The sequence below is a fragment of the Vulpes vulpes genome, chromosome 12, assembly GCF_048418805.1.
Source record: "Vulpes vulpes isolate BD-2025 chromosome 12, VulVul3, whole genome shotgun sequence".
NCBI lineage: Eukaryota > Metazoa > Chordata > Mammalia > Carnivora > Canidae > Vulpes > Vulpes vulpes.
This window is the reverse complement of record NC_132791.1, coordinates 71,060,796-71,078,408: the sequence shown is the minus strand read 5'-3', so window position 1 is coordinate 71,078,408 and position 17,613 is coordinate 71,060,796. Positions and strand designations below refer to the sequence as shown.

General features: G+C 42.0%; 1 protein-coding gene across 8 annotated transcripts in view; it reads left to right on the top strand.

Annotated features, from left to right (window-relative positions):
- PROP1 (PROP paired-like homeobox 1) overlaps positions 1 to 17,613 on the top strand; it is a 109,259-nt gene that overhangs the window by 58,772 nt on the left and 32,874 nt on the right. For 6 of the 8 annotated variants that reach the window (XR_011995612.1, XR_011995617.1, XR_011995616.1 and 3 more), the window contains exons 4-5: positions 4,988 to 5,100; positions 6,840 to 6,976. The gene's annotated coding sequence lies outside the window, so the exon portion shown is untranslated. Of the gene's footprint in view, positions 1 to 4,825; positions 5,101 to 6,839; positions 6,977 to 17,613 lie in introns of all 8 variants that reach the window. The other 2 variants (XR_011995609.1, XR_011995615.1) reach the window with 2 other exon arrangements.

Here is a 17,613-nt window from a genome sequence, read left to right as displayed (position 1 = left end):
TCCTCACTTTCAACCTGCAGGTGTCTTTAGGTCTGACATGAATCTCTTGTAGGCAACAATGTTTTTAAGGCATTCCATCACCCTATGTCTTTTGAGTGTTGAGGGCATTTACATTCAATAAATATGTATGAGAGCTATGTATTTATTACCATTTGTTACTTGTTTTGTGGTTGCTTCTATAGGTTTTCTCTGATTCTTTCTTCTCTTACTCTCCTTCAGAGTTTATTGGCTTTCTTTAGTGATATGCAAAGAATAAAGAGAAAAGGATCCAAGTATATGTTACTGGTTTTTGATTTATGGTTACCATTAAGTTTGTATGTAACATCTTCTTCTTATAGCAGTCTATATTAAGTTGATGGTCATTTAACTTTAAATCCATTCTCTCTCCCTTACATTCTAGATATATGGTGTCATATTTTACAACTTTATTTTATGAATCCCTTGACCGATTTTTGTAGGAATATTTATTCTGCTTTTGTGGGGTTGGTTTGTTTGGTTTGGGGTTTTATTTATGTACTTACTTTTCATACTCTCATTTATGGTCTTTCCTTTCCACTCAATTGTCCCCTTTAATGTTTCTTGTAGGGCTGATTTAGTGATCATGAATTCCTTTAACTTTTATTTGAGAAATTCTGTAGCTCTCCTCCTATTCTGAATATCCAGCAAAGCTATCAGAGCTCTCTTGGCTGCAGATTTTTTCCTTTCAAAACTCTGAAAATATCATGCCACTCCCTACTGGCTTTCCACAGTTCTGCTGAAAAATCCAGTGATAGCCTTATGGCGGTTTATCTTGTATGTAACTGTCTTTTTCTGCTTTTAAAATTCTTTATCACTACCTTTTGCCATTTTAATTACTGTGTGTCTTGGTGTAGGCTTCCTTGGGTTGAGTTACTGGAGTGGGGGACAGTGGATCTCTTTGCCTCCTGGATCCAGTTATCTCTTTCCTTCCCCAGATTTGGAAAGCCTTTAGCTACTGTTGCTTCAAATTTTCTGCCCCCTTTTCTTTTTTCAGGGATTCCTCTAATGTGAATATTATTATGTTTAATGGAGTAAGTTCTGTAAGACTATTCTCAATTTGCATAATTATTTTTCTTATTTGCTCAGCTTGATTACTTTCCATTACTCTGCCTTCCAATCACTAATTCATTTCTCTGCTTCTTCTAGCCTGCTATTTATTCCATCCAGTGTATTTTAAAATTTCATTTATTGTGTTATCTCAGATTGGTTTTTCAGTCTCTTTCTAAGGGTCTCACTGATGTCATCCACTCTTTTTTCAAGTCCAGTGAGTATGTTTATGATCATTACTTTAAATTCTCTATCAGGCATATTACTTACATATGTTTCACTTTGGTCTCTTGCTGGGGTTTGGTCCTGTTGTTTCAATTGGGAGGTGTTTCTCTGTCCCTTCATTTTGTCTGACTTTGTGTCTGTTTCTCTGTTAGGAAAGTCAGCTACTTCTCTTGTTCTTAATGATAATAGCTTTGTGAAAAGGTCCTATAGTGCCCTGCAGTGTAGTGTGCTGTTCCCCAGGGCCTGGTGCTTTAGAGAATATCTCCTATATGTCTCCTATTTAGGTTTTATGTGGTCTCCTTTTGAGTTCTGGCCTCTTTTTTGTTCAGTCCAGTTGTATGCAGAGGCTCTCTTTGCCTATTTGTGCAGCAAGGTTTGAGGTGGTCTGCTTATAAAATGAGACCTGCCTCTGCCCCTGCCAGAACTGAGGTCCTGCAAAAGGTGGTGTGTTGGCAGGGCTTGTGCCCAGTTCTGGAGGAGGGGCTTGCAGTGCCAGGACTGAGGTAGTTGTGACTGAAAAGGGCGGATCCACTGAATCAGGGGTGCAGGGCTTGGTGCAAACCAGTTAGGTAGCAAGTGTCTGGCACCTGCCTGGTTTCTGTGGGTGGCTGGAGGGGAAGGGGAACGGGGGAGAGAAATGGTGCCTGCCAGCTGTTTTGTTCCTAGAGAGGTCTTCCCATGCATCCCTGTCTCTCCAGGCTGCACTCTGAATTGAGCAAATCACTCTCCCTCCTGTCTGCCCCTAGCATTTTTCAAACTGCTATTTCTAAGCTATATTTCCAGGGGCTGTGTGTTGTACTGTCTCCTTAAAGGTCAGGGCTATCCCAGAGCTGAGCCTGCTGGTTTCTAAAATTCCAGTATTTAAGTCCTGCTGGTTTTAAGAACTCACTTTCCAAGCAAATACTGTGGAGATTCGTCTTCCTTGTTTGTGCATTCCCCTGTAAGTCTGTTTGCTGCCTTTCTCTGGGCCACTGGCTCCCTCTGCACCTGAAATAGCCACCGTCCATTTAGCTCCCAGACTGCATCTTTGCTCTTCCTACCTTTTTCAGTGTGGCCTCTTTCCTGCCTTTAGTAGTGGAATTTGTTCTTCCAGTTTTGGGGTCATTTTCTGGGTTATTTACACTAATATAATGTTACCTACTTGTATCTATGGGATGAGGTACACTTAGGGTCCTCCTATTTCACCATCTCCCAAATTCTAACACATGGTCTTTTACTTAGTGTAACATTTTCAAAGATTTCCTGTGTTATGGAATATATTCACTTTTTATTACTAAATAATATTCTATTATATGGATATATCAGACTTTGTTTATCCATTCTCTGCCTCCCCCATTTCTCTTTTTACTTGATTGGTGCCATGCCTAAGAAATCATTAACCATTAACCCAGAGATACAAAGATTCACTCCTAGGTTTCCTTGTAAGAAGTTTAGAGCTTTAGCTTTCACATTTAAATCAGTGACCTGTTTTTTTTAAGTTTATTTATTTAAGTAATATCTACTCCCAATGTGGGGCTTGAACTCACAACCCCAAGATCCAGAGTTCCATACTCTTCCAACTGAACTAGCCAGGTGGCCCTAGTCTACGACCTATTTTGAGTTCATTTTCACCAGTGGTATGAGGTAGGGGTTCAGCTGTGTTCTTTTGCATGTGGCTATCTGATTATTTTAGAACCATTTGTTGAAAAGACTATTCTTTTCCCTGTTGAATTATGGCACCAAAATTAACTGACCATAACTGTAAGAGTCTATTTGGAGACTCTCAATACTGTTTCAGTGATCTGTCACACTCTTGTATTTTTCCAATCTTGCTGAAACCATCTGTTCCCATGGTCTTTTAGTAAATTCCTTTGATTTACTATATACAAGATTATGCTGTCTGCAAATAGAGATGGTTTTTCTTCATTCTAACCTGAATGCCTTGTGTTTTTTGTTTTCTCTTTCTTTCTCTCTCTCCTCATGCTATCCCTCCTTCTCTTTGCCCCCCTCCTTCTTTTGCTGGCCAGAAACTTAAGTAGAACGTTAATGAGAAGCAGTGAGGGTATATCCTTTTTGTTGTTGTTCCTGTTCTTAATGGTGAAAGACTCAATGCTTTCCTCCTAAGTATGATGTTAACATTTCAGATTTTTCTTATAAATTGGTATCTGTGTTTTGTATTAGCATTGATGTTAATTCTACCATTTAGCTATATTCTACTTTATCATTTCTAAAAAATATTAGAATTATTTAATGAACAAATTTATAAAACCCAAATGTATTATTATTTTTAAAAAGATTGGAAAAAGCAAGTAGTGGAAGACAAGTGGGAGGGAGCTCATCCTCACAGAGTTCCCTAGGATATGGCTGCTGTGAAACATCTGGAAGACTGGCCCCAAATTCCCAAAAAATGAGCCTACATGCTAAACAAAGGACTGAGATTCCTGCATGGCTGCATATGGGGGTGGGGAGACCCAGGCAGTCACAAAACCTAAAGTATAGTGCTTGATATCAGGAAAACATTTCATGAACTCTTTTCTCATACCTTCCACTGAACTCTTGTCTGATAAATATTAAAATGCTTAACATGACTGCACATTTTCTGTTTTCAAAGGCCATTGGTAGAATGAGACAAACATTTTGGATGTTTTGTGTACCTCAGATTGCTGTAAGAACAGGCTCATTGTTTCTGGCGTGTCCTCTTGAATTTCTCCCAAGTTGCAGAGCTGTGGTTAGGCAGAAATGGATGACAGACTTCTCACGGTGGTCCAGAAGGGCTGAGGCTAATGATGGGACTTCAGGATCACCTAGGGGAACTGTACAGATGATGGAAGAAAAGAGAATGCTAATCTGAGAGACACATGGAGCTGGGAAAAACAACTTGCGTTTTCTTTTGCTAACTCAGCTGGGTCTCTTAGGAGAAAAATCTTCAGAAAGGACTCTGTCACGATGGTCACATCAGGTTGGAGGCTGCCTAGATTTGTGTTTCTGTGTGGTGCCTAGTCTTGGAAGAGGAAGGGTCCTTGTATAGGTTTAGCCTCCAAGGGCAGGACTTTGGTCCATCATGTTCTGGGGGCCCATTGGGACAGACTCGGCCATCCTAAAATCTTTTTTACTTTGTCACCCCACACAGGTATTTCTTGTAACCTCTCAAGTCATTGAAGCTGAAGACAACAAGTGTCAGGGAATTCCACCTTTGGGTGGGGTGGGGAGCAGAGGGAACATAGAGCATCCTACCAGTGTCCAGGGTCACCAATGAGGGCAGAAAGGCTAGAGAAAGGAGATTCCCAGAAACTGCATGTATTGGGGATGCAGGTGCAGTGCCCTAGCAGGATTGATCACAGGGCCAAGAGTGACTCTGCCTATATCAGGCAGAAACGCTAAAATGGTGGGTGGGAGAGGGAGCTGGGCTCAAAAGCAAATACTGTGAGCAAGTGCCCTGGAAGTGTTCTCTAAGCACAAGCAAAGCCTCATAATCACCCTCTGTCCCTTGACCACTGCCCTAGTCCCATGGGCCTGATGTAAGTCCCTGTTTCCTTGGTTGTGTTCAACATTGCAGAGCTGCGGAACCAGCCCAGTGAGACCATCACCTTTGAAGTGTCTTCCCTTGGAAGCAGCTGGAGCTACTCTCAGTCTCTCCTGCTTTTCTAGCTGCAGAGCCCAGAGTCTGGGAAGGGAAGGAACTGCCCTGATGCTCTGTCTGCTCCTCCGGTCCCTGTAGGTTCCTCTCACAGAATGTGCAATGGAGAAGCTCCCCTGCTTCCAGCAATTCAGCCCTGGATTCTCCAGGGATGGAAACCTGATGATTGTGGGATTTCCCCCCCTTTTATTGAGGTGAGCAGCTTCACTGATTGGAGATTGTTCAGACACTTTGTGTGTACTTTGTATAAGTGTGTGTGTGTGTCTCATGTTTTTATTGGATGGAATGGCTTTTTCCGGGGCTTGTAGGAGCATCCAGGAGGACACTATTTTCTCTGTGGTCTGTGACAGCCATCTTTAAACTCTCTTTGCAGTACCTTGGAATGCAAAGCTGAAGGCACAAACCATCCCAGCTACTCCTGGTCCTTCTCAGAGAGACTGGGGGAGGGATACTGTGAGTCAATGAGCTCTGCACTTCAGGGCACTGAAAGTCAGTCCTGATCTGAGCGCAGAAGCAGGACCTGAGTGATCCTCTCCATGGAGGGTCAGGGATGATGGCCCTGGGATCAGAGCCCACTTGTAGGAAGAAGAGCCCTTTCACAAAATGCCCTATCTGGTCGCTGTCCTTGGTCCTGAATTCTCTAGGGTGGAAGAGTCAGGGACTTTCAGTCTTGTAGTTAAAAAAATCATCCTGTGGTTAAGAACATGAAAGGGAGGGACACCTGGGTGGCTCAGTGGTTAAGCACCATCGTTCAGTGCAGGGCGTGATCCTGAAGTCCTGGGATCGAGTCCCACATCAGGTTCCCTGCATGGAGCCTGCTTCTCTGCCTATGTCTCTGCCTCTGTGTGTCTTTCATGAATAAATTATTTAAAAAATGAAAGGGAGATGGCTGGAATGTGGCATTTTCATCAGGCTTTTTAAGGATATAAAAATAATATTGATTTCCCACTATTCACATGAAGATGCTAATCGGGGACTGTTGCCTTTTGTTCAAAAGCTATAGGACAACACAGTTTGACTATACTTTCAGAGAATCACAGCTGAGATGCTAGTAACCATGCAACCAGAGAGAGAGGTCAGGGTACAAAGCCACTTGTCAGTTGGGTTCTGGGTGGTTTAGATGAGTTTACATGAGGTCTAGAGCCTGGGCACTGAATTTGAGTGGTTATCAGAGAGGTGGTAGGTATTGTAGAAATGGAAGGTGGTGGGGGAAGCAATCTGGGAAGATCAGTTCATCTTCCCTAGGACTTCTCTAAAGGTTTAAAATTAGTATTTTATTTGGAAATCTGTTGTATTAGCAACATAGCATAATGCATATGTCCAATAGCTAGTTGCAAATAGAATTTTAGACCTTGAATTCAAGATAGTGAGGCTGGCAATGAACTTCTGAATTTTAATTAAAAAACCCATATTTAAAGTCATGGGCATTTTTTGAGAACACAAGAGATTATATGGACATTTGTTTGCTAAATGTAAAGAACAGAAGTCTTAGAATAGAGCTTTATTAAATCTTACATTTATGGCACAACTGGAGCACGTGGCCCTGTGTAGGAGACTCAGGAGTGACAAGAGGAGCTGTAAGAAAAATCACTTGGGATTTGTGATTCCAAGGATGGAATGAATTTTTTGTGATTTTTTCCATATCTGATTTTTAATAACTTTTTTCTCCACTCTTTGAATATTTATTGTATCCATAGGGATAAAACCCTGTAACTACTGTTAGGCATCTGAAATACAGACGTGCTAAATAATATTATAAGGCTTATGAGACTGGAACATAGTTTAGAGGTGGGCAACCTCAGCGCCTGTCTTTTTGTCTCTCTGGGTAAGGGCCTGATCTTGCCGGGCAGGCAACCCTGCTTTTCTGTCCTCATTTCCAGCAGCTTCTGTGAATACAATTGATTTACAAGGCCAAAAATTCACTTTTCTACAGAACAATCCCATCCCATTTCACATCAGCAACCTGAGAAACTACTTGCTGAAGACTCATGATCTGTAACATCTTGGTGACCCTCTCTGGCCTTCACCATCTTGACCAATGCAGCTACAGTGATTTCTGCTTGTTGAGAGGTAAACCCCTTTTCTTTTAATAATAAATTTATTTTTTATTGGTGTTCAATTTGCCAACATACAGAATAACACCCAGTGCTCATCCCGTCAAGTGTCCTCTTCAGTGCCTGTCACCCATTCACCCCCACCCCCTGCCCTCCTCCCTTTCCACCACCCCTAGTTCATTTCCCAGAGTTAGGAGTCTTTATGTTCTGTTTCCCTTTCTGATATTTCCCACACATTTCTTCTCCCTTCCCTTATATTCCCTTTCACGATTATTTATATTCCCCAAATGAATGAGAACATATAATGTTTGTCCTTCTCCGATTGACTCATTTCACTCAGCATAATACCCTCCAGTTCCATCCACGTCGAAGCAAATGGTGGGTATTTGTCGTTTCTAATGGCTGAGTAATATTCCATTGTATACATAGACCACATCTTCTTTAAAAAAAAAAAAAAAGAAAGATGAATGGATAAAGATTTTTTTTTAATTTTTATTTATTTATGATAGTCACACACAGAAAGAGAGAGAGAGAGAGAGAGAGAGAGAGACAGAGACACAGGCAGAGGGAGAAGCAGGCTCCATGCACCGGGAGTCTGACGTGGGATTCAATCCCGGGTCTCCAGGATCGCGCCCTGGGCCAAAGGCAGGTGCTAAACCGCTGCGCCACCCAGGGATCCCTATCCATTCATCTTTCGATGGACACTGAAGCTCCTTTCAGTTTGGCTCTTGTGGACATTGCTGCTAGAAACATCGGGGTGCAGGTGTCCCGGTGTTTCATTGCATCTGTATCTTTGGGGTAAATCCCCAACAGTGCAATTGCTGGGTCGTAGGCCAGGTCTATTTTTAACTCTTTGAGGAACCTCCACACAGTTTTCCAGAGTGGCTGCACCAGTTCACATTCCCACCAACAGTGTAAGAGTGTTCCCTTTTCTCCACATCCTCTCCAACATTTGTGGTTTCCTGCCTTGTTAATTTTCCCCATTCTCACTGGTGTGAGGTGGTATCTCATTGTGGTTTTGATTTGTATTTCCCTGATGGCAAGTGATGCAGAGCATTTTCTCATGTGATTATTGGCCATGTCTATGTCTTCCTCTGAGATTTCTATTCATGTCTTTTGTCCATTTCATGATTGGATTGTTTGTTTCTACTTGTTGAGAGATATATCCTTTTTCTTCAAACACACTCAATACATGTGCATTGAAGAGTAGAGTTTCCTCCTACCAGAAGAAGTGAAATCTTTCCTTCTGAATACAGGCTTCAGGCAACTAGAAGCAAGACTTAGCATTCTTTGAGGCGTCATGGGTGCTCCACTCCAAGGCTGTAGCACAGGGAGAGGGCACAGGAGGCACTGGAGACACTTGGGGTGAGGCTGAGCTGGCACCTGCACAGGATGTCTGAAAGGAGCACTTGGTCGAGGGCATCAGGCAGATGCCAACCAAAAATTCTGGTATACCTATACTGATGTCAGATGAAATAGACTTTTAAGGCTTAAATACTTAAGGGTCTTACAGTATAATAAAAGTATACAACCTATGAAATAAAAATTCTATACCTATTTGCATCTAGTAACATTTCTTCAATCTTTATAAACTGCATTTGGTATGATTTAATAAATCTGACTGCTTTTGTTCAGTATTAAGTTTTGATATTCAGACAGGTTGCCTTGTTCAATTTTTGTGGCTACATATTAGGATATGAAAGCCTCAATTATTTTAACCATCCTGTTCATGGACTTTACAAAGCAAAAGTTGAACTTAGGCAAGAAAATGATAAATCATCTAGCATATTTCATCTTCGAACATTTGCTCTCAGGTACTGATTGCTGATAATTGCGTGTTTGGCCAAAGATACGGGACATTTAAACAGCACAGTTAATACATTTGAGCAAATGAACACATACAGAATTCTACAATTAGAGAATACAGTCTTTAGAAAGCCATTTCAGACATGTGTAGAAGTTAGCTAAAAAAAAAAAAAAAAAAAGCAATTCAACACATTTCAAAGCCATACAGGCCGTGTTCTCTGACTATACGATACTTAGAATAGAAATAAAACAATTATAAAAATTTTGAGCTTGGAGACTTTGGGCATGCAAATTATCTTCCCTGGGTCTCAGCTTATCCATCCAGAAAAATGGAAGCAGGGTATTTTATCCATAGGAATATTATGTGACTTAGTGAAGCAATGCTTGTGTATGATTCACTAATGTAAATGGCCTGAACAGTGCATTACATTAGCTGTAATATACTTGCAGAGTACCTGGCCCTTCCAATAAAATGAGCTTTGGAACTGGCAGGCTATGAATATTAAAAGAAAAAAGCTAAAGTTAAAAATGAGACTCAATTATTTCCCTATCTTAGAGTCACCCAAGACAGAGAGGGAAGTTATGGAAAGACTGGAAGCAAGAGAAAAGACAGAGCACCAATATCTCAGTCAAAGACATAAACCATAAGCAGTTTTAAAGGATTAAAAAATCATAATGATAGGCCCTTCACATCCATTAGGATGGATGTAGTTTAAAAGACTGATAATAGGGACACCTGGGTGGCTCAGTCAGTTAAGCATCTGCCCAGAATTTTGGGATGGAGCCCCACATGATGCTCCCTGCTTAGCGGGCAGGTAGTCTGCTTCTCCTTCTCCCTTGGCCCTTCCCCCAGCTGGTACATGTTCTAATAAAAATAGCTTTGAATGAATGAATGAATAAATAAATAAATAAATACATACATACATACATACATACAGACAGACTGTTGGTGAAGATGTGAAGAAACTGGAACCCTCAGGTATTTCTGGCAGGAGTGTGAAATGGTACAGCTGCTTTGATAAACAGTCCTGCAGTTCCTAAAAACAAAGTAAGCAAATATATGTGTGTAAAATAAAACGATATATATATAATATATATATGTATATATAAACACATGGGTATAAGATATCAATGGAAATAAAAAGCATTTAGAAATAAATGACTTTGGGATATCCCTGGGTGGCGCAGCAGTTTGGCGCCTACCTTTGGTCCCGGGCGCGATCCTGGGGCCCCGGGATCGAGTCCCATGTCGGGTTCCCGGTGCATGGAGCCTGCTTCTCCCTCTGCCTGTGTCTCTGCCTCTCTCTCTCTCTCTCTCTCTCTCTCTCTCATAAATAAATAAAAATTAAAAAAAAAAAGAAATAAATGACTTTGAAGATATTTAAATAATTGAAAAGTTGAGTATTAGTAAGGTGTCCAAAGTAAGAACTCAATAATTCAAAATAAAATAGAAATAAGGAAATAAAGATTAAAAAAAAAAACACAATAGAGGATCAACAAAGCCAAAAGTTTGTGCCTTGCTTGATGAAGTGGAATCCCTACTCCCAATTTTTAACAGAAATTGTCATAGTAAATAGCCAAGTCTCATTTCGAACTTCAAAAGGAGCCAAAATTTCACCATTTGATGTTTGTAGTAGGATTTTGCAGATACTCCTAGTCGTTAGAGAAATTTCTTTCAATTTAAATTTTATTACAGAAGTTTCAAAGACAGTATGGAAATGCCTCAAAAAGTTAAAAATATAGAGCTACCCTATGACCCAGCAATTGCACTACTAGGTATTTACCCAAAGAATAAAATGATTTGAAGGGGCACCTGTACACCAGTGTTTATGGCAGCAATGTTGATGATAGCCAAAGTATGAAAGAAGCCCAGATATCCATCAACGGATGAATGGATAGATGATGTAGTACACACACACACACACACAGGAATATTAGTCATCAAAAAAAATGAAATCTTGCTATTGCAATAATGCGGATGGAACTAGAGGGTATCATGCTAAGTGAAATAAATCAGAAAGACAAATACAGGGCAGCCCCAGGTGGCTCAGCAGTTTGACGCCTGCCTTCAGCCTGGGCCTGGTCCTGGGGACCTGGGATCGAGTCCTGCATCAGGCTCCCTGCGTGGAGCCTGCTTCTCCCTCTGCCTGTGTCTCTACCCCCCGTGTGTCTCTCATGAATAAATAAAAATCCTTTTTTTAAAAAAAGACAAATACATGATTTCATGGATATGTGGAATTTAAGAAATAAAACAGATGACTGTAGGTGAAGGGAAGGAAAAATGAGATGAAAAGTGAGAGGGAAACAAAAGTGAGAGTTAGAGCCTCTTAACTCTAGGAAACAAACTGATGGTTGTTGGAGGGGAGGTGGGTACGGAATGGGGTAACTGGGTGATGAGCATTAAGGAGGGCACTTAATGTAATGAGCACTGGGTGTTATATGCAGCTGATGTCACTAAATTCTACCTCTGAAACTAAAAAGTTATCAAGCAAAAATAATTTTATGTCTTCCATATGTCTGTCTTAATTCATTGGCCTATCACAGTTTAGCAATTAACATTTTGCCACTATTATCTCTGCCTAGCTCTTCTTTTTGCTGATGTATTTTTTTTTAATTTGAGAAAGAGCAGGGAGATGGGGAGAAGGAGAGAGGCAAACTCCCAACTGAGTGAGGAACCAAGTGAGGGGTTCTATCTCACAACCCTGAGATCATGACCTAAGCCAAAATCAAGAGTTGAATGCTTAACTGAGCCACCCAGGTGCCCCATTGCTGTTATATTTTAAAATAAATTTGCTGATATTATGCCAGTTTATCCCCCAAGAACTTGAGTATGACCTTTTCTTGTACGTGTTCTGCCCCATAGTTAGATTGTTTTTCTCCAAAGACGCTTGGCTCTCTTTAGTAGAGAATAATATTCAGAGGACATAATCAAGGTGCTAGGCATCCTCATTAGTACTGGATTATCATTGTCTACATGCCTTTTCAGAGAAGAAGTAGGTTATGTCTTTTTTAAAATAAAAAAAAAAGAATCAGGAGTTCATATTGTGATTTTAAGGTCAGTTCTACCATTAAGATTCTATTCATTTTGTTTTATAAATCAAATGTTTTTCTTACAATAAAAAAGTTATTCCTAACACTGTCAAAATATTTACCTTTAAACATATTACTGTTGGGGGTGCTTGGGTGGCTCTTAAACATCTGACTTGATTTTGGCTCAGGTTGTGATCTTCAGGTCATGAGATGGAGCCCTGCATTGGGTTCTGTACTGAGTGAGGAGCCTCCCTGGGATTCTCTCTCTCTCCCTGCCCAGCCCACACATACACATGCAAGCTCTTTTAAAAAGTTACAATTAGATAGGAGCTTGGGAAGATTGCAGAGTAGGAGGACCCTGAGCTCACCCTATTGCTTCTCGTAACTAGTTATTATCCACAACCAAGTCAGTAGACAAGAAAGCAGAACAGTCTCCACAACTAAATAAAGAAACTGAAGCTGAATGGTTAAGAAGATCAGAAGAGTGGAAGGAGGGAGCTATACCCACAGAGAGAGTAGGGAAATGGACCCTAACACCAGGGAGCTCACACAGGAAAGACCAATCTGCACGATGTTTGGCTTTGAAAACCAGAGGGACTGAAATCCCTGATTTATATCAGGGATTTTATATAACAAGTGGGACTTGGAATCTGGAGCTTTAAAAGTCAGCTGGCTCAGCACTGGGTGAGCTGAGAGGGTGAGTGACAGCTGGGTCCTTGAAGAGTCAGCAGTCTGTGAGGAGAGACAGCATAGAAACAGCAGCTTATTATCTGATACGTCATTTGAAAATATCTTCTCCCATTCTGTAGATTGTCTTTTAGTTTTGTTGACTGTATCCTTTGCTGTGCAAAAGCTTCTTATCTTGATGAAGTCCCAATAGTTCATTTTTGCTTTTGTTTCTTTTGCTTTCGTGGATGTATCTTGCAAGAAGTTACTGTGGCCAAGTTCAAAAAGGGTGTTGCCTGTGTTCTCCTCTAGGATTTTGATGGAATCTTGTCTCACATTTAGATCTTTCATCCATTTTGAGTTTATCTGTGTGTATGGTGGAAGAGAGTGGTCTAGTTTCATTATTCTGCATGTGGATTTCCAATTTTCCCAGCACCATTTATTGAAGAGACTGTCTTTTTTCCAGTGGATAGTCGTTCCTCCTTTATCGAATATTAGTTGACCATAAAGTTGTGGGCCCACTTGTGGATTCTCTATTCTGTTCCATTGATCTATGTGTCTGTTTTTGTGCCAGTACCACACTGTCTTGATGACCACAGCTTTGTAGCACAACCTGAAATCTGGCATTGTGATGCCCCCAGATATGTTTTCTTTTTAAAAATTCCCCTGGCTATTCGGGGTCTTTTCTGATTCTACACAAATCATAAGATGATTTGTTCCAACTCTCTGAAGAAAGTCCATGGTATAAACCATTAACCCACCTTATTAAAAAGAAGAGAGAAAAGACTCAAATTAGTAAAATCATGAATGAGAAAGGAGATACCACCACCAATACCAAGGAAATATAAATGATCTTAAAAACTTCTTATGAGCAGCTTTACGCCAATAAATCAGGTGATCTAGAAGAAATGGATGCATTTCTGGAAAACTATAAACTACCAAAACTGGAACAGGAAGAAATAGAAAACCTGAACAGGCCAATAACCAGGGAGGAAATTGAAGCAGTCATCAAAAACCTCCCAAGACACAAAAGTCCAGGGCCAGATGGCTTCCCAGGGGAATTCTATCAAACGTTTAAAGAAGAAACCATACCTATTCTACTAAAGTTGTTCAGCAAGATAGAAAGAGATGGAGTACTTCCAAACTCGTTCTATGAGGCCAGCATCACCTTAATTCTAAAACCGGCAAAGACCCCACCAAAAAGGAGAATTACAGACCAATATCCCTGATGAACATGGATGCTAAAATTCTCAACAAGATACTAGCCAATAGGATCCAAGAGTACATTAAGAAAATTATTCATCATGACCAAGTAGGATTTATTCCTGGGACACAAAGCTGGTTCAACACTCATAAAACAATCAATGTGATTCATCATATCAGCAAGAGAAAAAACAAGAATCATATGATCCTCTCAATAGATGCAGAGAAAGCATTTGACAAAATATAGCATCCATTCCTGATCAAAACTCTTCAGAGTGTAGGGATAGAGGGAACCTTCCTCAGCATCTTAAAAGCCATCTACGAAAAGCCCACAGCAAATATCATTCTCAATGGGGAAACACTGGGAGCCTTTCCCCTAAGATCAGGAACAAGACAGGGATGTCCACTCTCACCCTGCTATTCAACATAGTACTAGAAGTCCTAGCCTCAGCAATCAGGCAACAAAAAGAAATAAAAGGCATTCAAATTGGCAAAGAAGTAGTCAAACTCCCCCTCTTTGCAGATGACATGATACTGTACATAGAAAACCCAAAAGACTCCACCCCAAGATTGCTAGAACTCATACAGCAATTCGGCAGTGTGGCAGGATACAAAATCAATGCCCAGAAATCAGTGGCATTTCTATACACTAACAATGAGACTGAAGAAAGAGAAATTAAGGAGTCAATCCCATTTACAATTGTACCCAAAAGCATAAGATACCTAGGAATAAACCTAACCAAAGAGGTAAACGATCTATACCCTCAAAACTACAGAACACTTCTGAAAGAAATTGAGGAAGATACAAGAGGTGGAAAAATATTCCATGCTCATGGATTGGAAGAATTAATATTGTGAAAATGTCAATGTTACCCAGGGCAATTTACACATTTAATGCAAGCTCAGCAGTTTTCTTGAGATGCTTTTTCCCCTACTCCCTCTGCCCCTCTCCCAGCTTTCACTTTAAATATGTAGATAAAATATTTTTTTTTAAAAGCAGAAGACATGAAGACAAACATTTTTCTTAAAAAACATGGATGGGCGACACATGAACAGAGGTTCATCATTACCATCACAGAAATGCAAATAAAACTATAATGAGCTATCACCTCACACCTGTCAGAATGGCTAAAAACAACAACCCAAATGGTGTTGGGTGAGGATGTGTAGAGAAAGGAATAGTCACGCACCAATGCCAACTGGTGCAGCCACTCTGGAGAACAGTACAGAGGTTCCTCAAAAAAATTGAAAATAGAACTACTCCACAATCTGTCAATTGTACTACTGGATATGTACCCCCAAAACACTAATTCAAAGGGATACACACATACCTATATTTATAGCAGCTTTATAATAGCCAAATTATAAAAGCAGCCCAAGTGTCCACCAATTGATGAAGATGTAGTATGTATGTATTACAATGGAATGTTATTCAGCCATAAAATAGAATGAAATCTTGCCATTTGCAAGGACATATATGAAGCTAGAGTGTGGAGGCCAAGAAAATTAAGGCTGTCCCACCTCAAGCATAGCGTTAGCACAAGTACAGTCTTCTTAGCTTCGGCAGCCATCTCAGGCCCCTGTAACCAGGGGCTGAACTTTACCCTACCTCAGTTACAGGAAAAACTGCAGAACATACTCTTAAACTCCCCCACCCCTTCTGGGAAATCCCCTAGACCAGCCCATAAAAATCCAGCTGAAACCCACCTCGGGGTCCAAGTCCCTGCTCTGCTGTGTCCGGTATACTTGGACCCAAGCTCGAGCTTGCTAATAAACCCTCGTGTGCTTGCATTGGTGTCGGCTCCTTGGTGGTTTCTCGGATTCACAATCTTGGGCACAATATTCGGGGGTTCGTCCGGGATCCGAGAGACCCCCAGGACCCCATCTGGAGGGTCCCACGTGTGGTGAGTGCACTCAACTTTTTCCACTTTTTGTGCACATATTATCGGAGGACTCAATACTGTATTTTTACCTGTAGGAATTCCAATCTGTATTGGGTCGACATTGGCTTAGGCGGATGCGCTGGCGGGCTGTTGACTGGGGGTCTTGGGAGACGTCCTTTGCCCCCACTGGGAGGACGAAGTCCTCATCTGTGAGGAGGGCCGTGTTGTGCCCAAGATTATGTATCCGAGAAACCACCAAGGAGCCGACACTGATGCAAACACACGAGGGTTTATTTACAAGCTCGAGCTTGGGTCCAAGTGCACCCGACGCAGCGGAGCAGGGACTTGGACCCTGAGGTGGGTTCCAGCTTAGTTTTATGGGCTGGTCTAGGGGACCTCCCGAAGGGGTGGAGCAATTCCTCAAGTTCTGTTTACATTCTGATATGGGGCTTTCAAGGGCACTGAGCTCTGTTCTTATTCTAATAGGGGCTTGTTGCCACTGGCTTGGGCTCTGTTCTCATTCTAATATGGGGCTTTCTAAGGCATTAAGCTGTAACTGTTTTTTTCCTGTAACTGAAGTAATGTAAATGTCAGCTCTTATTCACAGGGGCCTGGGAAGGCTGTGCTAACCTGAACTTAAGGTGGAATGGTCTTAATTTTCTGGGCCTCCCACAGGCCCTCTGCCTTTACGAACAGCCAGCCCTTCAGTTGACTTTCTCTTTTGTCTCCACGGCCGGCCGCACTGGAACATTTGTGTTACTGTGTCTTTGTTAACTGTCATAACTGTCTGTGCCTTGGTGTGGACTGGAGACATAATGGGGCAGACACAAACCACCCCGTCTCTTATGCTCTCCCACTTCTGGGACATTAGGGAAAGAGCTCATAATCTGAGCACAGACATACGGAGAGGGAAATTTCAAACCTATCATCTTACAGGTTAAGGCCATGATCTTCAGGGATAAATCAGACGGCCACCCTGACCAGGTGCCCTACATCCTGGCCTGGCAGGACATGGTTGAGAATCCCCCTCCTTGACTAATACTATTTTTACCCCCCAAAGCAGGACCTACCAAACTTCTAGCCCTGCGAAAGGCTGAGAAGGAGACTGACTCTAAGACCAAAACGGAGGCCCCGATTCTCCCACTGCTCTACCTACCACCCCTTAGCCCTTCTGCCCGCCCCCCCCATCAGAGGCATGGAGTGGGGGGCTGCAGAAGGGGCGCCACCCCTCCCTGATGAGGGAGTCCCTGTACACAGGCCAGCAGCAGGGACATGCAGACGGACCCACTGGGCAGCCCCACCCCCTAATGCGGGCCGGCCGACTCCACCGCCCTTCCCCACTGCGCCATGGGATCCCCCCCCCCCCCACGAGACTGGCGGGCAGCCAATGTTAATTGGCCTTTCTCCAACAGTGATTTATATAATTGGAAAACCCAGAATGCAAAGTTCTGATAATCCAAGGGATCTAATTGGACTTTTAGATACTGTTCTCCTTACCCACCAGCCTACTTGGGAGGACTGCCAACAGCTCTTGCAGGTTCTCTTCACCACCTAAGAGAGAACGGATTCAGGTGGAAGCCCGGAAGTCTGTCCCGGGAGAAGACAGACAGCCGACTCAAAACCCAGACCTCATAAACGCTGCCTTCCCCTTATCCAGCCCTACCTGGGACTACAACTCGGCTGAAGGGAAGGAGAGACTCCAGGTCTACCGCCAGACTCTAATGGCAGGTCTCCAGGCTGCCGTGAGCAAGCCTTCCAATCTGGCCAAGGTGTATGATGTAAGACAAGGTAAGGATGAGAGTCTAGCAACCTTCTTAGAATCATAGAGGCTTTTAAGCAGTACACCCCTATGAACCCAGAAGCCCCAGAAACAAAGGCCGCAATTATCACGGCTTTTGTTAACCAGACTGCTCCAGACATCAAAAGAAAATTGCAAAGAGTAGAGAGACTAGGAGAGAAGAGCTTGCAGGACTTCATGATAGCAGCAGAAAATTTATAATAGTTTAGTTTGTTGCTCTTCTGGACTTTCTCTAAGTGACCGGCAGACTCGAAACCTGGCCAAGAT